The 21,531-nt window shown below is 48.0% G+C and overlaps 1 long non-coding RNA gene across 1 annotated transcript; it reads left to right on the forward strand.

Moving 5' to 3' along the window:
* The first annotated feature begins 15,930 nt into the window (after positions 1–15,930).
* On the forward strand, positions 15,931–21,127 carry LOC113623476 (uncharacterized). The gene is made up of 3 exons (XR_003433945.1): positions 15,931–18,371; positions 19,603–19,767; positions 20,875–21,127. It is a non-coding gene; the product is annotated as an uncharacterized LOC113623476 (long non-coding RNA).
* The last annotated feature ends 404 nt before the right edge of the window (positions 21,128–21,531 follow it).

Consider the following 21,531-nt stretch of genomic DNA (forward strand, 5'->3'; position numbering starts at 1 on the left):
ACAAGCTTCATGTCCCTCCCAGATGCAACTAATTAAAAATTCTCTACAGAATAGACCTCGCCTCGATATGAAAACAGTTCCTCTCTCGACTGTTTGTTGCCTGGAGATTTCATCTTGCATGAAGACAGTATTAGGTTTCAGTGAATCCTCAGCTCGTGATCACCTGTAGTATTTCATTCTCCTCAGCAGCACTTCATGATTGACGTGAAGTGTTCAGGTACAAACTTGTTGTCATGCTAGGATAAAAGAATTCTGCAAGGCAGAAATGTCAGACAAGTGAGAATATTCTCTGAGCCAGTAGGGCTCTGTTTCTTTGGGATCTATTTTAGAAGAACAAAAGCTCCTGCTCCCATCTTGTAACTGATTTGACTGACTCAAAACAACTTGTGAATGAAAGAAGTCTGTCAGTTAAAATGTAAAGGGATTTTTAATTGGTTATACTTGAAGGTGCTGGTGTTTTAAAAGAAGAAAAGCGAAGGAGCTGGGCTTTAGGAATGCAGTTCTCCTGAGAACTGCTGGAATCCAATTAGATGGGCAGGCCCAAAGGGCACTCGGATGGGCAGATTGCCCCACTTGCCTTTCTTGTCCTTAAAGGCTCCTTGCATGTGTTTGCTCCGTCAGCCATGCCGGGTCCACGCAGAATAATGCCATGAAGGCCCCACTTCTCTCCCACTCAGATTTTCAGTGACTGCGGCTCTCAGATGAGTCCCTGCAGGCATTTTGCCTCAGCATTTGGCTGTCAAACCGAAAAAGGCCAACTAAACACCACCGACCCTCCTTATTTTTTTCAGTGACATTGAGAAATATGACTTAGTCAAGGTGAAAGTAACTGTCCTAAGTACAAGAGAAGGAAAGACATTCTAGGTTCCGTAGGTGATTTGGGTTTGATATTTAGCTTTTCCATCTTCCATATTTATTTTTAGCAAAGCCAAGTGCAGTTAGGCAAGAAGGCTGTTAAAAACCCTGTGATGTACAGCTTCAGAAAGATTGCACAAATTAGTTAAGACTTTAAGGTTAGATAAAAGACATTCCTCAGTCACCGCCTTAAAAATGTTGCTTGGGTCCGTTTTCTCTCGCGTTGACTGTCTTCTTGAAACTGAAGTCGGTGGGCTGGTGTGGGGCAGCAGTGCGGGCTGGAGGGGAGCGGGGGCAGGTGGGTGGGCTGCACGGGAAGGGGCCCTTGTCCCGGGACATCCTCAAGATGAAGAGCTGAAAGTGTGGCCTGCAGGCCTGCCTGTTCTGTAAACAAAGTTTTACTGGAACAACCATGACCATTTGTTCAGTGTCTGTAGCTGCTTTCAATTCAAGAGATTTGAGTATTTGCAACAGATACTCTATGTCCTATAAAACCTAAAATATTTACTGTCTGGCCCTTTACAGGAAAAAGTTTACCCACTCCTACTCTAGGTCCATAATGCCAACTTGAGATGAAATTTCAGATGTCCAGTTGTCTTTTCCGGGTACAGATCAGTGATCCTTCTCTGACTAGGTACACTAGAACTTAGCTCTTTTCAGAAACATGTTGTTATAAGCGTCATCGCATCCGGCTCCTTTATGGGCCCCAATTCCCATGGCAGTGGGTCTAGGAAACTACGTACAACATGTATCACCTGGGCTGACCTTAGTCTTATTTCTGACAGTTCTGAGATAAATAGATGGTATATATACGTCATCAATCAATGATAGATGACATCAGCAGACGACAGAAAATTTATATCCAAGAGCTGTTTCATTACCAGCAATTTTAAGCAAATCTCAGTCTTACTCCAGACACCTCCTAACATGTTCTGCTGTAATAAGACCTCATTTTATTCCAGTATTTTGACATTCTACCATCTAGAGCTTTCATGCTTCAGGCAGGGTGGAAGATGAAAAATCGTTACACCCTAAGCCTGTGGTAGGCATTACTGTTGCTGACGTGAGTTCACAGGGTACAGATGTTTCTGGACAGAAACCCTGGGTGGGGGAAGTCTCAGCAACTGATGACTCGGGCTTCGTGTAACCCCATATGGATGAGCCAGGAAGTGCGGTTATCAGAAGGGGAGGATGGATAAGCCTGCAACCTAATCAAATGGAAAAGCTCAACTGAGGAGGAAACTGGCAAACTGTAAGTTGGCACAGATACATTGTGGGAGGGAGTGAGGGAAGGAGGAAGGCCTGAGAAACGAGATTTCTTAAAGGCTGATTTGGGGGGAAATGATTCGGATCGTTTTCTTAAGAACCATCTGTCCAGCAACAAAACTTAGTTCTGTGGATTAGGTTCACTTCCCAGTGGTCTCAAGTGCGCATCGGGAACGTAATTGGACAATAGGCCCTTGCGTGTCTTAAGTTGCTAATATCTGTCAAGAGTAGGACAAGAAAAATAGACCGTGTCCCGTGAAGCAGCGGGAAGGCTGTCCTATAGAGGATCGTGTTCTAGCAAGAGTCTAGCATTAGTTAATTCAAGGGATCTTAAGAATCTGATTTAAGTTTGTGCTCTTGGCGATGCCACTGCACATTGCAGAGGGTCTGCCGGAGCCACACTGGCTAGCAGAGTAACTGTCAGCCAAGCCTTGGGTTTTGCTTTTTGCTTTTGCAAACCTGTTCAGCAGTGGTTCTGAACACCAGTGCCCAAGGTGTGGAACAAAGAGGAGAGCGTGGCCTCGGGATGGCATGTCCCTGCCATCTAGCTGCCTGACCTTGGGCAAGCTGTCACCTGAGCCTCCTTTGTAAGAGGGGGATAATATTGCCTGCCTCCCAGGGTGGTTGAGAGAAAGATGACAGATGGGGGGGCTCATCAGTCCAGAGGATACCCGAGTCCTTAGAAGTTATTCAGGAACGTGTGTGTTCTGTCTGCGTCGCTGCTCATGGGAAGATGGATGAGACTGTCAGCTTTCGTTCAGGACGGGGAGTCTTGCTTGTGAGACACAGACCAGCAGGATTAGAACAGGCCGGGAGGAAGGGAGAGAAAAGGAAGACGGAAAGTGGCTCTCGGCATCCCTAACGTCTGTCGCCCACTCTGGCATCACGGAAAAACTTGTTCTGAGCAGAAAGAACTTGATCTGGAGCCAGGGTGGACCACCTTCTCTCCATGAGGCATCTCCAGAAACCTGCTCCGTCCACGTCCAGCAGTTCCTCCCTGACTGTCTCCCCCATACGCAGCAAGTCTCCTCCTGCCTGAGACTCACATCACCTTCCTGCACCCCAGCCCTCTGCTGCCTCCCCAGCCCCTCCCTGCCCTGTCCTTACCTGTGGGAACCGACTGAGCCACCACCTTCTGTGGGAGGCACCTCCCTACAACTGGGTGGGGCTGACATGGAGTAGAGAAGTGAAGAGCAGCCCTGGGCACGAGGGGACATTCACCCCCGGCAGCGGAAGGACTGAACAGAATCCACCGGGAGTGGCCGTGAAAGGACACACGGCCAACAGTGGAAGACAAACCAGGAAAGGCGCACAGCAGGTGCAGTGGGGTTCAGAAAGGACAGGGAGCAGGTGACTCACTGGAGCCTCCCGGGGAGTAGGTGTCAGCATGGCCCTGAAAGATGGGCAGGAATGAGCCCAGCTGGTCCAGGCAGGTGAAAAGCGCAAAGAAAGGTGAGGTTGTGGAAACTGACCTAGAACCAACACCAGCAAATGGTTCCATTTTTCAGCAGTGTTGGATACGTCCCCTGGGGCTGGGTGGGAGGAGCATGTGGACCAGCTCAGACGCCCGTGAGGGCCCAGCTGGGGCCCGGCCCTGCGCACTCTGCTCACCAGAGAACCGGCCAGCGGCTCCCATCAGTTGCTCCAGGTAGCGGGGGAGCTGCGTTCTCAGAGCCGCATTGCTGACAGTGGGTGAGAAGGAAAAGGCAGGAGCTTCTCTGTCACCATGTATAAACCCAGGAAAAAACATTTTGGCCACTTCTTGAAGAAAAAGGTAAGACTCAGCAGCCCTGGTTTCTCACCTGCATGGTCTAAGGGCTGCACTGTGCACTGTAAATGCCACAGAAGGCACTCTCCCCCCAGTTCAGCCAGAGAAAGCAAGTCACTGTCAAATCTTCCATTGCTTTTGATAACGCTTACCTTGCACCAGTGAGCAAAGGAACACACACAGTGTACACCAGCGAACTTGGAAATGACCAGCAATGTCGAGGTCAACAGCTTTTTTTTCTCTAGATGTGCTTATGGTTATGACATTTTAAAAATGAAAGCACACAGTGTTGCTGTATTTTTGACTAGTTGGTTAGTATTGTTTGGCTGGTCCCTGGGACAGAATGAAATGTACCCATATTTCTGGTGTTGCACAAAGAGCTGTGAGCAACTGGATTTGTGTTGCTCGATTTTAGTAGATTAGGTTCAGATGGACCCAAACTTTTTCTTTTACGAATGACTGGGATCCACAGGCTCCAGAACAAATCAGAAAGTCGGTCATAAGCGCCAATAAGGCTGGGGGTGCAGTGCTGAAGCCCACCCTGCGCAAGGGGGCCCATGGCTACAGGCTCAGGAAGGAGAGCAGTGGCCACTACTCAGCACCAGCTGCCTGTCGGCACAGAAGCAGCGCCACTGGAGCACCAAGTGTCAGATCTTTCGATCTTTCAAAAGGAGCTGCAAGTCGAAATAGCTACATGAGATATCCAGATGTTTCAATGTTGGCTCAGATTTCCAGAAAGCCAGTTCATGCCCAAGAAAATACATCTCTGGGCCAGCATCAGCTCTGGTGCCAATAGTTTGTGACTGCCATGATCATAAAAATAAGAAAGCATCAGCATCGCACTTCATTTACTAGCTTCACTTTGTTAATAGGCAGAGACAGCTAAAGGATATCCAACTCTTCAGAGCACCATGGTCTCCCTGAACTACCGAGGGCCCCTCCTGGATGCACTCGGGCTCTGAGGGTAGGGTCCCAGACAGTTCTGTCTCACTCCAGGTCACCTGATTAGTGTGTGTAAACTTTTTAAATAAATTCATATAACCACACAGCCTTGTTCAGTTGGAGTCTCAAGAGCTGGGGTCTGAGCATCGAGGTTTGCATAGCGCCCCGAGTGATTTTAATGTGCGGTCAGGACTGAGTTTACTCGCTTATCCCTCTGCTATTCTCGTATCAGAGTGATGGCAACTAAGAGCTGATGTGCCCTGGATGGCTACTCCTTTCATCAAAGACCCCGACGGCTTAGAAAGAACCGTCTTCTCAGCATAGGGGTGCGTCCACCTCTTCACAGATATCTTGGTCCACTCTCTGGACCCTTCAGAGACAGGGGAAAGCCCCAGGGTGGGTCTTTCTTGAGCGCTCTGCTGTGTGATCTGAATTTCCCTGCTTTTAACACAATCATCATGCTGATACTGATGCAGAATTCTGCGAGCAGCTAATAGGTTGTGAAGTGCAGTGCACGTGCATATGTTGCTTTTCTGAGCTTTCTCCTGTCCCCAGACGTCTCTCTGTGTCCTAGTTCTTCACCTGCCCTCTGCACCCCCAGCGGGTACCCCCATGCTGCTTCAAGGAGACCCTCACACTGGGAGCTGTTTTCCTCCCTCGCTCCTGCCTTGCTGTCACCAGAACCTCGGTGGAAGGCTCTGTCACCCTCAGATGCTGAGTCCCAGGGCCATGTCTGGTCTAGGGCACAGAGCGGACACATGGCTCTGCTGCTGATGGCCAGCCTGTGGGAAGAAGCCTTTGGTCCTTGTTACTGACGTTGACCCCTCGAGTGTCTGTTCAGAGAGGTGAGTGGGCAGTGAGCGAGCGCTGCAGCCCCCATCCCTCTGCTCCCCTTCCAATCAGGCTCTGCCTTTCCCAGTGCGGTTCCCCACACACTGCTGTTTCCCTGCCCCTACCCTCCCAGTCTCTGCCTGTGCAGAGCCCACACTTCTCCCGCTCTTGCCTGGAGCTCCCAGATCCATAGTTTATGCTCCCCTGCCCTTGGGGGATCAGTATCTCTGCACCTGTGTAATGATTTTCTCACAGGAAGCCCTACAACACTGCCACTGTTTTCTTAAAGTTACCACATCTTTAATAAGAAAATCCCTCCCAGTGGTTTGACGTGTTCGGGGTACACTTGGGGGCAGGGAGACAACCTGATGGGTATTAGAATGAAAGAAGCATTGGATGCACCTGGAATAGCCAAGTACTAGCAGAGTGGTGCTCACACACAGCGGGCAGGAAGAAAGAATGCCCAGGTAGATTGTTCATTTAAAAAGCAAATCACCAAACAATATAGTATGATGGCTGGTATGGTATAGTATAGTATAGTATAGTATAATATATATATCACGTAGATTGACATAAAAATATTCAGAAGGCTCTAGAGCAAACTCTTGTCAGTGGTTACATCTACATGATGTACTGTATTATCTATATTTTAAAAATGTTTAACAATAAAAAATCGTCCCATAATAAAAGTCATGTTTAAATTCTAATGGTAAAAAGAATCAGCCCACCAATCCTCAACCTCTGTGATGTCTTTTCTCTGGGTTTCCCTTGTACCCCAGCTGGGAAGGTTTGTTGTGAGGCATCCTTCCCTCTCCCATAGCACTCGGGACCATCTCCTTCATAAGACGTGTCTTCACGCTGTTTTATAATCCTCTCTTTCCCTGGGCTGTGACCTCCTGCCTATCAGAGCACCCAGAATGTCCTCTTCATGGAGTTTATTATCATTGTGAATAATTAATTTCAGCAGATTCATTCTCTGTGCAGTTTGTGTTCTCCTATCTGTCTTTCCCACTGGACCGTATCAATAGGGACCAAATGCCAAACAGCCAGCACAGTCTGTAGAATACATAGTTGGTGCTCGAGAAACAGTTGCTAAATAAGTGAATGCGTGAAAGTCTGGATGAATGAATTCAAATCAGGACTGTCTCAGAAATCCAAAGCCTGATGCCTCCGATCATCAGATGGGTGTCACCAAAATGCAGAGATCCTACTCAACAGCGGGGCTCTCTGTCACTCACTGGAGTGGCACACGTGTCACCCAGATCAGAGGAGACTTTCTATCTGTCCCCCAGGAGTCTTGTTCTCTGCAAAAGCTTGAACAGAGCCCACCTGTGTGCTGTAGGAATCCAACATTCTCACAGCACCAAACTTCTCAAATACAAAATAAAAACCAAGTAGTTGAACTTCTGCATTTCCATGTCTTATTTTAATTTTAAAGATGCACAATATGATTTTTTTTTTTTTAAAAAAAAAAAGGCCTATTCCTCCTCCAGACTTCTATGTCCAAAGAGATAGCAAAGGTTCTCACCTACCGTGTGCATGAGAATCACCTGGAGGGTTTACTAAAATGCTGAGCGCTGATCTCCACCCACCATTTCGGAGTCAGAAGGTCTGGGGTGAGGCCCGGGAAGCTGCCTTTCTAGAGGCTGTTCCAGGCACCAGGAGGGTCCGTGGGTCAGAGGACCCTCTGCCTGGTTGACGGGGAGGCAGCAGCCCTGCTGTGTGGCCTAGAAGAAATTGCTGCCCATTCTGAGTCTCAGGTCCCCTGCAAGTAAAAACAAAGCGGTTCTGGGCCACACCTGCGGGTTGCATTGGCCTGTCCCAGCCCACGTTGGACAGCAGAGGGCAGCAGAGATCAGGAAACAGAGCAGAATCGGGAGCTCGATCACCCCACTGAACACCACGTGGACTGAATTGTCTTCCGTTTCAACAACAGCAGTCTGGCGCCTGAGTGCTCCAAAAACCACTTGCCAAACAAACTTCCTAATCCATTTGCTCTCATCTCTTTTGTGACTAGGAGAGGTGAACTGATGCCTTGCACAGAAGTTTTTTTCTGCATCGCCTTTACAGCTCTGGGAAACTGGGGCCTGGAGAGGGAAGAAAAGGCACTCTCCCCCCAGTTCAGCCAGAGAAAGCAAGTGACTGTCAAATCTTCCATTGCTTTGATAACGCTTACGTTGCACTAGTGAGCAAAGGAACACACACACATACACCAGGGAACTTGGAAATGACCAGCAATGTTGAGGTCAACAGCTTTTTTTCTCTAGATGTGCTTGTGGTTATGACATTTTAGAAATGAAAGCACACAGTGTTGCTGTATTTTTGACTAGTTGGTTAGTATTGTTTGGCTGGTTCCTGGGACAGAATGAAATGTACCCATATTTCTGGTGTTGCACAAAGAGCTGTGAGCAACTGGATTTGTGTTGCTCGATTTTAGTAGATTAGGTTCAGATGGACCCAAACTTCTTCTTTTACGAATGACTGGGATCCACAGGCCCCAGAACAAATCAGAAAGTCAGTCGTAAGCGCCAGTAAGACCGGGGGTGCAGTGCTGAAGCCCACCCTGCGCAAGGGGGTCCATGGCCACATGCTGGTGGCAGGTCAGGATGCACAGGCCTTTCACTCCATCCTGTTCTAACTTTTACATTCCCTCCTGGAAGAGAATCAGGCTAGGTGGCGCGCTGGGGGCCTCCGGACGGGGTATGCGACGGACACGGGTAGTTTCTGAGTTGGGCCCCATGAGTTTGGAGAACCCTCCGTGTGCAGCTGGAAAAGGGAGTTCCCTACAAAGATGTGACCCCAGGGCCCCCAAACATCTATTCAGAGACAGCAGATAATTCCTAGTCTGCACCTCTTCAACCAGGCTTTAAACAGAGAAATCCCGTCCCCTTGTCCACGCATGGATCCTGTGCCACGAAGGGCTCACACTTCTGAGCGCATTTGAGTCACCTGATTGGGGGCGGGCGAGGGCAAAAGACACAGCTTCCCGAGACCTTCACCCGGGACCCCGTGCATCAGGTCTGGGGGCGGCCCTAGGACCTCACGTTAAACCCAGGCTGGTCTTCTCCATCCATACCTGGAGGATCACTGAGTTGAGGTTCAGTCAGGCGGGATGCAGGAAAGGGGACACGGACACCCCCCCCCATGAGGAGACTTCCTATGTTCTGGTAAATTCCTCCAAGTGTCTCCTAGTTCCCTGACATTTTGAAGGCCAGGACAAGAGTAAAAGTGGAGGCCCGTACCATGTGTTGAGTACTGTCATTAATCAAGGTAATAAGGTGTTAGATAAAATGTGTTATTTTTCTACCTTGATAAACATCTTCTGCGTCATCTGGAAGGTGAGGTTTGAACTTAAGAATTGCAGGAGTGGCCCGTCAGAACGCGGCGGTACAGGGAGCCGGGCTGGGACACCCCCCCGGAGGTCCACCCCCAGCTCTCTCCGGGGCCACGAGGGGCCTTGCTGCACATGTGTGTGTTCCCACCAGCCCCACGTGTCCAAATCCTGTCCACGACCCCACCTCCACTGGGCTCATCCAGCCGCGCTGTCGCCCACAGGGAAAGGGACGAAGGGGGAGAGGCCGGCACCACACAGACCCGGAGCTGGTTCAGGGCTCTGCAGACTCAAGATGACCTCTGCAAGGATAGGACTCAGGATCCAGGGAAGTACCGCCTGCGCCCAGAGAATCCCGCCCGCAGACGGGACATGGCCCCAAGGGCAGAGCAGGTCCCTGTTCCTGCCTGGGTCTCAGACAGGACAGCCTCAGGGCAGCCAAGCCTGCCCTGGAAGGCCCAGGGCTCTGCACTGACCACTGTGCTTCGCTCCTCAAAGGGCCGGGCTCCCCGGACCCCGCTCGGTGCAGGCGCCCATCAGACCCTGGGCTCCCATCAGCTACCAACGTAGAATGTGGACCTTCAGCTGATTCCTGCAGGCGGGAAAAGAGGAAATAGATGCGGGGTCCAGGAGGCTACTGGGGACCTGTGGGGCTCTAAGGAGGTTGACAAAGCCATTGAGTGCCACCACCCCTGCGCAGCCCTAGGAGGCTTTCAGGGGCCCCGGAAAGAGAAGGCCAGCTCCACCCGCCACTGCCAAGGAGACGCCTGGGCCTAGGAGTCTCTGTGCGCTCAGGTGTCTCCACCACGCCAAGCATGGGACCCGGGCCTCCGCCCAGGCTGGCCTGGGCTATGACAAGCTACGGGGGGACTGGCCTGCTGAAGCTACACGGGCTTTGGGTGCCCACAGCCTGACTGCGACGGCTTTCCAGGACCTCAGGGAGACCTGACAGGACTGAACAGGCTGCTTGGAGACAGGGCTGCAATTCTCCCAGAAGATTCTAGTTCATATTAAAGTGTGAAAAACACAACTTAGAAAATTCAGTCAATGGATATTTACAGAGAGTCCCTTCCCTTGGCACCATCGGACTCCTGTCCCCTGTGGCCGAGAGAAAGCCAGCTCTCCCTCCCATTTTCCCTCCCTCCTCAGGTCTCAACTGCAATTTCACCTCCTTGGGGCGCCCTTTCCAGAATGGCTGCCACCTCCAGGCCCTCTCCACCACATCCCCTCACTTAGCTCCTTCTGGACCACAGACACGTCTGTGCATTTATTTTACTCATTGCTGTATCTCTCCTTCTAGAACATAAGCCTCTGCTCCCGCCCTCAAAAGGCAAGGGCCTGATGTATCAAGATCACCCCTGTATTCCCAGTACTGCTGGCATATGAGGCTCAGAATAGTTATCAAGTGATGAATGAGGCCACGACGACTTACTGATTCATTGTCTCGTCCAATAATGGGACAATGGGGCAGGCGCCTATGGGAGAAAGAGGGCGTTTGAAAGGAGGGAAGGTGTAGGTGGCGGAAGGCCCCAAGCTCTGAGGACCTGGCGTGGCTGGCTGCCAGCCCCTCTCCAGGGACGCTCTCCCATGAAAGGCAGAGAGGAAGAAAGATCAACAGAGCTCACGAACGGGGCGTCCTCCCTCATGAAGAAGGATTCAGGGCTCAACATGCTTCCTGGGGCCGGGTCTGTACAGGTAGAAGGAAGAGGCCCAGTCGCTCCCAGGAGGGGACAGCCCGAGGCCTGGTGGTTTGCAGGAACCCTTCCTTCAGAACCTGCTTGTAGGTACTTGCTCACTGGCGCACCATGAATTGTTTTCTGGCTGCCTTGTTAGGAGATTAGGCTTTCTTTCAAAAAGATGAACAAAAAAGTCTCTAGCAAAAGGCTTGACTAGAGCTGACCCCAAGGGGGGGTGGCAGTAACTGATGGGCACTACATTTGTCTAATTAATCTTCTTGTCAACAAAGTTGTTCTTTGCCGGTGCCAGGCCTGACATCGCCCCGCAAACTTCCCACACTGGTTCATACCCGACCGCAAAGGCCTCCTCTGACCCTGCCCTAAGTTCACCACCCACCTTCCAAAACGTTGCCCCACGCCACTGCTGGGCTGGGAATCCGCAGATGAGAACAGAGGTGCCCCACACCCACTCGCTTCGGAGGGACCCTGGGGCATCACAGCTAGAATGAAACATGGTAGAGACCTGGAAGCTTCGGGGGTTCTCCAAGCCTTAAGGAGGCTGGTTCCCAAATAGGACTCAGAGATCCTGAGCTTTTTCTTTAGATTAAACTTTGGGGGGTTTAGTTCTGCTGGGCAGATCGCTGCTGTTGGGCTGGGTTGCCCCAAGCAGCAAAGGTGCAAAATCAAATGCCTTTAGGGTCTAGACAGGATGTAAATGAATCAGGGCTTTAGAAACTGGGGCAGCGTGGTGGTCAGAGGGTAAAAACTGGTCCTGCACAGGAGTCAGACTTTTTCAGACTGTGCAGGTTTTAGGCTAAATTGGGCCCCCTGGTGGCCATTTCCTACCTCTGCATAAGACTTTGTAACACCAAATTCCACATCTTCCAGGCCTTCCCCGACAGTCCCACCTGATTCAGGCCCTCTCTTCTTATCGTATTGTCAGAATCACCCTGTTGATTTCCTTCAAAGCATTCAGCACCGTCTATACTCACCCTGTTTACTTATTTACTGTCTGCTCACCTACCAGGCTTCTTAACCAAGGGTTCTGTGCATAAAATCCAGGAGGTCCCTGAACTTGCCTAGGGAAGAATTTACATCATTAGTCTCGCTAACCTCGAAGTGAAATGTAGCATTTTTTTCAATTATGAATATAGGCAACACGTCACAGTGTATTAGTGGCTGTGACTTTGTCACCAACAGAGATCACAGCTATTTTCATATTACATTGCAGTTGATACCTTTTTCTTGATATCATTTGTGCCCATCACTATTTTGAAAAAATGGTAGTTAACATACTGGTCTGTAGCTCTTGTTACATCATGTATTAACAAAGAACATGACTATTTCACAATTAAAAGGAGCCCAGGGGCTTCATCTGACTGGCAAAGACACCTAGCGTGCTCTAAGCCTTCACTTTTATTCCTTTCTGTATCATCTGGAGCCACCTCAGGTCCTGGCAATAGCAGGTGTTCATTACATGCTTGCGAACTGACTTCCTGAATGAACCATAAAACGAATGAATACTAGCAGAAGCCTTAATATAACCTTGCCCGGGTTCAGGGACCCATGCATCCCCGAAGGAGCGAAGGTTTCCGGGAGCCTTTATCACCGGTGCTCTTCTCTGTGACAAACCTGCTGCTCTACCACGACAGGCTGGGTGCCTTGCTTCCCACACTATTTCAGGGCGGACCAAGGAGTCCTCGCCAAGTAGGACCCCATCGGGCCATTCCCTTTGCTGTTGCAGCCACACAGGCCGCCCGCGCCCAGAGCTGGAGCCCAGGGGATGTCCCCAAAGGGTGTGGTCGTCCTTCCCCAACCACCGTGATCGCCCAACTCACTCTGGTCCCGGAAAAGGTGGGAGCCGACGGCCCCAGCCGCGCTGCCCAATCTGGCCACACGATGGCGCTGTGGGCCCGGCCGCGGAGCCTCCGCGCATCCAGCCCCCGCGCGCGCTCACGCCAGACCCCCCGGACGGGAAATCAGGATTCGGTTCCCAGCTCCGAGCGACCGCGGGGCTCCAACCCTGGGAAGGGCGCTCGCGGGTCGCCTCCGGCGTCGCAGCAGCCCAGCAAAGGTTAATCAGTTACGCATCAGTTGCCCATCAGTTACCCATCAGTTCCATGGGGCTGGAAATCATCCCGAAGGCGGGAGGCGTGGGAACTCAGGGCGCCCGGGGCCGGGCAGGGCAAGAGGGGCCAGAGGGGCCAGAGGAGCCAGAGGGGCAGGGTTCTCGCTGCCCTTGGGGTGAAACCCCAGGAACCAGGCTTTGAGAGCCTCTAATTCGCTGTATACACCCTGTGTCCACAGAGGGACCAGAGCGTATAGGTCAATTGCCCTCTTATGAGAGCCCAATGGACTTGAGTTCCAAGTACCATCCCTGCCTTTCTGCCTCCCTTTTCTCTTTTGCATTATGGTGATAATAATAGTCCCGACCAGTAGTAGGATTGAAGGAGAGGATGCTGGAAAAGGCTTGCTCAGAACAGCGCCCTGTGCTCAAGCACACTGGGAAGTCGACTGATGCTCGTCATCCTTTAACTCAGGCCCGCGAGTCTCCGGTCGTCATCCGCAGAAGAGGTCCAGTGTCCTCTCTAGTTTGTTGTTTATTTGAATGAAAGGGGTGCAGAGCTCACACCTCGCCTGGCACACCCCGAATAGCCAAAGACTTAACCTTTCCATTGTTCTGGAGAGTGTACTGTGTGCCGGGACGCTGACCAAGACATCCTGCTGCCTCTCTAATTATGGTCACCCCCAGGTCCTAGAGGTGTGTGCCAGGAAGCTGGGGCCTCACTGTGTCAGGGAGTCCCGTGATCTCGAGACAACTTGGGCGGTAGGGGTTAGGGCTTTCAGGAGGAAGGTGATGAACGTTCATCCCAAATCCTTTTTTTCTTTTAAATTTCTTTGGAGTATAGTTGCTTTACAACGTTGTTAGTTTCTGCTTTACAGCAAAGTGAATCAGCTATATGTATACACATATCCCCTCTTTTTTGGATTTCCTTCCCATTTAGGTCACCACAGAGCACTGAGTAGAGTTCCCTGTGCTATATAATAGGTTCTCATTAGTTATCTATTTTATACATAGTAGTGTATATGTGTCAATCCCAATCTCTCAATTCATCCCACCCGCTCTTTTCCCCCTTGGTGTGCATACGTTTGTTCTCTACATCTGTGTCTCTGTTTCTGCTTTGCAAATAGGTCATCTGTACCATTTTTCTAGATTCCACATATACATCCAAATCCTTTTTAATCAGGAAGATTCAATCTTGGAAAACCAGCTTCTGGTCAGGAGGGTGTTTAGGAGAGCCAAGGGGGCTCAGCTGAAACCCAGGCAACCCTGAGACAACCTTGTTCCTGCCACTGTCCGGGGTCTGTCCCTGTGCCGCGTCCACAACCCCTTGGGCCTGTCCCTGTGTGTCCAGTAGCTGGGGCATGCAGGCCCGAGCCTGGCCCTCTCTGACTCAGCCAGGGACCAGGGTATCCATAATTAAGAGACACACGTTAAGAATGTAAATTCCTGTGGTTCGAAGCCTAGGAAGGGTTCATTCGTTGCCTCAGGACAATTACAGGCTGAGGGAGTCTGAAAGAGGCAGTGTTACTGTTTAAAGTGTTATCAGTTTAATGAACTGCTTATGAAGTGTTAAATGCATGCAAGTGTGAAGCAGCATCTGGGCTTATATTTTATTTGTAGACTTCAAATTGGGCACTGGTTGTTTTGAAAATGCCAATTAATGGTGTAAAATCAGAATTTCTAATGGGGATGCAGGTGATCGTTTTGTGATATCTCCCTGAACTATCTTGAAAGGCATCTAAAACACCACCCCCAAACTCCACCCCCCCCACACACACATTCGCATACAAACAAAGCAACAACAAAGACTTAAAAGATTTTTTTTTTAATTAAAGACGCAGGAATTTGCTCTGTTCAGCCTTGTTGCACGATTTGGTGTGTTTTTGCTGGAGGAAAGAATGAAGAGTTTAAAATCAGAGATGCCATCAACACAGATTTCCCAGAAGTGGTTCTAGGAAATTTGTCATCTCTACCCGCCTCTTCCAGGCCAGAAAATAGACAGTCTACAGGAATACTTACTGTGCTTTCAGGAGAAAAATTTCCAAGCTACCCCCTGAAGCAATGAAGTTGGATATGGAGCAAATGGAAACATTGTGAAATTACTTATTTTCTTCCAAAATTTGTATTTTTCTTCCTTATTTCCTGTAAAATCAGTGCCACTCATTAGCAAACATATTTTTGCATTATATCCTCAGCAGAATTTTCTCTCTGTGACTGGATTCCAAATTAAACTTTCAAGTTTCCAGGAAAAATGTAACAAATGTCTAAATCGGTCAGAAGTTAAACTAATGAGGGAAAGCGGGGGGGGGGGGGGGGGGGACCCACATCTTTTTTCTTCTCTTGTACTGCTGTTGCTTTTTATCTGCTTCACACTTTGGGCCTGCTTTTATTCCTGGGATCTTGAAAGGACCATTCACAAAGCAAGAAGGCTCAGGAAAAACAGGAAGGTGTCTGAATTTAGAGCTATTGAAAAGTTCTGACAAATGCTGGTTTCAGGAAAATAAAGGCGGTTGGAGGGTTTCATCGCAAGATTTGGATGGGGCTGTCTAGAACCAGTGGTGCTGCGTTAGAGCTGGGAGGGTGTCCAGTCTGGAAGCCTCATTTCACAGATGGTGCGGCAGAATTCCCGAGAGACTGCAGCACACCCAAAATAATTTAGTGATAAAAGTTACAAGTAGAGCCCTTCCCCCTTGCCAGTGTTGTTTTTTTTTTTTGCGGTACGCGAGCCTCTCACTGTTGTGGCATCTCCCGTTGCGGAGCACAGGCTCCGGACGCGCAGGCTCAGCGGCCATGGCTCACGGGCCCAGCCGCTCCGCGGCACGTGGGATCTTCCCAGACCGGAGCACGAACCTGTGCCCCCTGCATTGGCAGGCGGACCCTCAACCACTGCGCCACCAGGGAAGCCCTTGCCAGTGTTCTTTAATGAGGAACTACTAGTTTCCTTTGTGGGTGTCTCTCTGCTAAGTTTCAGTGAAGACATAGCTAAATCCAAGTTGTTGCTTTCTAGCAACAATAGGCAAATGACACTCTTAAAAACAACAACAACCACTTTTTATTTTATATTGGAGTATAGTTGGTTAACAATGTTGTGTTAGTTTCAGGTGTACAGCAAAGGGATTCAGTTATACATATACATGTATCTATTCTTTTTCAAATTCTTTTCCCATTTAGGTCATTACCTAATATTGAGAAGAGTTCCATGTGCTATACAGTAGGCTCTTAATAGGAAAAAGGTGAGTACACATGTTAGTTTCCTATCAAGGTGGCCCAGCAAGGCCCAAGCTCTGTCTTCGTTCTGCCCTTGTCTGCTTTTCCATTCTACGGCAAAAGGTCCGGATGAGCAGGAAAAAATCAAAAGAGTAGGATCCTGGGTGAAAGTTATAAAGCTATTATCGTAAGACAACTGTGGCTACTCAGGTCAACAGGAGTCCTATTCAGACGAGGCCTGCAGTAGCCAGGAACGCTCCTTCTCGGGAAATTTTGGTAGCTTGATCCAGCCCAGAATATTTTGAGAAAGAAATACATTGAAAGTATTACACTGTTGAGGGAAAAGAAGAAAAACAAAGATGTTATAAAACTTCAATAGGCAAATCAAACCATCAGCATATGGATGGGTATAACAGAATGTCTCAAACACAGACCCTAATAGAGATAAAAAATTAGTACGTGGTAAAGATCCGTGAGGAAAGGGAGATTAGTCAATAAAGGATGTTAGGACCCAACCATGTGGAAAATATTAAAGATAATCCCTAGCTCTCCCCATATACCAAAATAAATTCCACATGCACTTAACAGTTATATGCAAAAATAACATAGAAATAGAAGACATGGGGAAATTTCAGATCTTGAGAGAAGAATTTTATAGCTATAAAAGCTTAGACATAGGTTAAAAAGTAAAAGATTATTGGGTTTGACCACAGAAACATTAAAACTTCTAGGCATCAGTAACACTGGAAAGGTGTCTGTGATAAGTATCACACAGAATCTTATTTTTATGTGAAAGGCTATTGCAAAACAATGAGAAAAGTGCTAACATAACCATATTAAAATGGACCAAGGACACGAGTAAAGAACAGAAATACAAATGTTCAACAAACATGTAAAATACTCATATACATTAATCAAAAATGTAAATCAAACCAATAATGAAAATTCATTTTGCCCATTAATCTGCTGTAGGACAGACACTCTTTCACATTTCTGGTCAGAGTTCACACTGATAGAAACTTTCTTAAAACAATAATATTAATCAAGAGTCTTCAAAATGGCCATATCCTTTCATTATGCTCTCCTACTTCTACGAATGCTCTACTGTCAGATAAGAACACAAAGACTTACTCACAAGGTTTTCCATTTCTGGAGTAGCTCAAAAGTTTGGGGAGATGGGCTCTACATCTGTTACAGTTGTTAGCATCCAAATGATGGAATATTATGTAGCCATTCTTATCATTATTTTTTTAGGGAAATGCCCATGATGTAACGCTAAGGGAACGACTTTGGATGTGAAACCTGTACATACTGTATATTTTAAAAGACTGAAAACAAAAACCTAAAGTTTTCAGATGGGATAGTGGGGATAGGGTGTGGTTTATTTTCTCCTTTTATGAGTGTGGTTTCTTTCCGCACAGTAAAATAGATTAATTTACGATAGAAAACAAGTTGTTGAAAATAGCATGACCTTCTGTGTCTGAACCCCTCATGCAGACTCGGATGGTAGGAGATGGATGTTTTCCCCAAGTGGTGGTGGCCAGGGTTGGGGCCAGTGTGATGGGGGGAGTGGAGGCACATTTCATCCCTGCAAGTGTGGCCATCTCTCACAAAGCAGACCCAGCATTCCCAAAGCTTCTTGTATGTAAGTTTCTTCTGCACTTGGCAAATCCCTCAGGACAGGCATTCCCAGCCTAGCTGGGGAAGAAGAGTCTTCAGAACCCCAAAGAGCTATGGCCTCACTTGCCCACCACCATCGGCACATCTGTCCCTTAGAAGGGGAAGATACTGTCAAATTAGGGGTCCTTTAGGGTTGGTTAGAGGTTTCAGTTCTCTGTGTACCATGAAGCCAAAAGGGCTTTATTCTCTATGTTGGCCAAAGGCTGGCACAGATAAGCTCCACAAATCCCAGTACCATCTGGCTCTGGGCTCCATCACGTAAACCGGGGAAGGAACTTTAAAACACACCCAGCAGCTCCAGTTGGGGCTGCAGAGCTGTCCTCTTTTAGGGTCTGCTCTAGCACTGGATAAGGGCTGGCTGGAGCCAGCTCGTGCCGCTGGCTGAGCCCCTTGTCTGCATCTCTTCCCAAGTCAATAGTCACCACATTGGTAGCTTAAGGTTGGCCATTGTAGGAGTATTTATACCATGGAAATAGACAGAACAAATTAGGATTTTTTTCTTTTTTCTGGAGAGCCCAGAATTACCACTGGCTGTGCTTAATTCAACAATGATTTTATTCTCTCTCACAGTCTGTGTGTGACAGGAAATGAGGAAGGGCTGGATTGATGGTTGTGGGTCTCTCGTGAGCAGAGAGCAGCCGGCGGCTAGCTGGAGATCCCCCGCACCTCACAGCCATGTGCTTTCTCCATGTGGGGGGTTTGGGCTTCCTCGCAGCATGGAAGCTTCAGAGCCATCAGAATGCTTACGTGGTGGGTCAGGGTTCTGGGGAAACTGTTCAACTCACTGCCTTTTATGACCTCACGCTGAAGTCGGACGGCATCACTTCCATGCATTCTCTTGCTCACTAGTGAGTCAGAAGCTCACCTAGTTTCAAGGGGAGGGGAATTAGACTCTCCCTGTTGGTGGGTGGGTGTTAAGTTTCTCAAAAGCACATAGAATGAGAAATATCATTAGAAATATTGTTTTTGGAAAATATAATCTGTCATAACGTTTTAAAATACACGTTGGGGTTTGCCTTCAGAGGCTACAGAGCATTTTTCTAGATGTTCACTGGGCATTGCTGTTCTTCCTCTGTTGAGTGTGTATGTAATTTCTGAGGATACACAAAAGGTATTGAAAGCCAACTCTAGTAAACAAGGCAGACAACTCTCTTGGATAATAATAATAACAGAAAAGGAGAAGTCACAGTAGAAATGCACTCAGCTTTCATATGAGTCCTTACCTGGGGCCTGAAGACATTTGCAAAAGAGGATGCCACAGCCCTTCTCATCTCCATCTCAGAAATGAGTATACAACCTTCTAAAGGGACTACTTTGAAGGGCAAGTTCTTCCAGGCTAAATATTACCAAAAGTGGCATGTTTTACTACAAAACCTGTCTCATTGCTGTAGAGCACACTGTACTTTTCTTTTCATCAAAGTATTTAACGTTGCACCAGGCACATGATAGGGACAAAGTAAATACCTGGGTGATTGATTTATGTTCCAGAGCAAAAATAAGCCAGCCCCTGGTTCCACCAGGTCCTTAGGTGCTAGTTATAATTGGCCAACTGTGAAAAAGAGAAGCTGACTCTTTCTCTTCAAAACCTCTTAAATAAAATCTAATGTGTTTAGACTGGAGGACTTGGGTATAAATAAAAATGTACATTTCTCTAGATATATACTCTTGAGTTACCTCTTTCCAAAGTCCACAAATCTGTGGATCTATTTCCTCTCATCCTTGTCGGAGGGGATCAGAGGGGCTGGAGGAGTAGATGGCGCCCCAGGTACTGGTCCAGGTGTCTTCATGGCCTGGAAGGCAGACTCAGCTGGAACAGTTGGCTTATTTCTCCTCAGGCCATTAAGTTTCCTCTTTTAGTTCTCAGACCCCACTTGACTAATTGCTCCTTAGCCATCAAATACTTATTAAGGTCCTCACCTGTTCTGTCACCAGGACAGGATACCCATGAAAGTCCTTATGCATCTGTGCCTTCCGTTAATAGGAGCTTAGAATTTCCGATGCATCCCCACCAAAGACTAAGGAAAGGACTCAGAATACTTTGCAGTAGGACCTGATTGTAGACATGTGGGTGCTTACATGCGATGGCAGAGACATTTCTTCTCACCACATGTCACATGCCCTGCCGTGTTTCCCAGTCCCCTTGCAGGTAGGTGGGTCCATGTGACTAGTTCTAGCCAATGCTTACTGGGGTTCCAACCATGAGACCCTCACTGAAGACATTGTCTCTATACTGGGAAGCCATGTGCCTAGCTTAAAACCATGAATTCAAGAAAAGGGGAAGAGCAGATATCAGGGTATACAATTTGCAGTCTGTGTCTCAAGTACTTGAAAAAGTGCCTGGTACTTCGTGAGCAGACAATAAAAGTAGACTAATATTCTTAGCAAAAGTCTGCCTTGGGGGATGGAGCTGCTCTGCTTCAAGCACATCAAAGACCTCACCTTCATGCTCAGAATAGTTTACTTTTGTTCTCAGGTTGTGTTCAGTAGACAGACTGTCCTTCTGTTTCTACAGATTAGCAAAAACAATTTCAAAATAAAAAGAGCAAAAGCAGGTGTGGGAATAGACTGAATCTTATGTTCCCTGGGAGAGAAAATAGCTGCACCCAAATGATACCAAAAGCATTGGTGCAGCAAGGTGGCCGGGGGAGCCCTCAGGGGAAATGGCTCCTCCAGGGGAAGGGAGGGTTTTGGATAGCCATACCCACGTGAAATGAAAACGAGAATTCTTTGGTCCTTCCCTATGACATATTGGGCACAGGGAGGCATGTCACCTGGTTTCTTTTCCCCCAGCTTATGGGTGAAGGCGGAGGGAAGGAGAAGAAATAGGAAAGAAGACAGACAAGGCTGGTCGAAAGCCTGGGACCCAGGGGAGGAGGAACTGCCACTCCCAAGGCTTTGGTTGCCATGGTTGCAAGTGAGCAGCTGCTCCTCCTCCACCCCAGGTTTGCATGACAAGTGAGGGGGAGGCCAGTGTTGTCTTAACCTTTTCCATCTCTGACACTCTGGTTACCTTGCTGAAAGGGGAGGCAATAGAGGGGCTCTTTCCTCCAGCTCGGTCAGCTTCTCATAGAGGCTTCACCTTGCAAATGTTGCCATATGTGTGTCCCTTGTGTTCTAAACTTGCAGTTCTCAAAGTGTGGCCCCAGGACCCCTGGGGTTCCCCAAGAAACCTTCAGAAGATCCACTAGGTTAAAACTACTTTCATAGTAATTCTAAGATGTTATTTGTCTTTTTCGCCCTTGTTCCCTCATAGGTATATAGTGGGGTTTTCCAGAGGTTGTATGTTGTGTAATGTTGCACTGGAGTGAACACAGGAGCAATGGTGAGAATCTACCTGTCTTCTGTTAACCGAGATCTTGAAGAGATTTGCAAAACTGTAAAGCAATGCCACTCTCCTAGGCTGAAATTTTTGTTTTGGAGAGTATCATTGTTTTTCCTAAAAATGTGTTATGTGTGACTATGTAGTGGGATTATTACATTATTTTAAATGAATTAATAAATAAATATTTAAAATGTTTCATAGTTTTAATTTCAAATATGGGAAATGTCAATAGATACAACTCAAAGTCAACAAAAGCTCTTTGGGGTCTTCGGTGATTTTCAAGGTTAAAGAGGGTTCCGAGGCCAAGGAGTTTGAGAATCATAGCTTTCAACAGTAGGATGTTCACACTCCTAGCGTCTGCGTACACACCCGTGTGACTTAAAAGTCTATTGTGTCCATTATGCTCCAATATAAAATAAAAATTAAAATCAATAAATAAAACCACCATGAAATTAAAAAAAATTGTCCGTTGTGACTAAATATCCTTTCCTACCTCCAGGTCAGAATTTGGCAAACTTTTCTGCAAAGCATCAGAGAGAGTAAATATTTTAGGCTTTGTGGGCTGTACGGTCTCTGTAGCAACTACTC

This window comes from Aethalodelphis obliquidens, unplaced genomic scaffold (genome assembly GCF_003676395.1).
Source record: "Aethalodelphis obliquidens isolate GAN/ISIS:26980383/991018 unplaced genomic scaffold, ASM367639v1 scaffold11, whole genome shotgun sequence".
Classification (NCBI taxonomy): domain Eukaryota; kingdom Metazoa; phylum Chordata; class Mammalia; order Artiodactyla; family Delphinidae; genus Aethalodelphis; species Aethalodelphis obliquidens.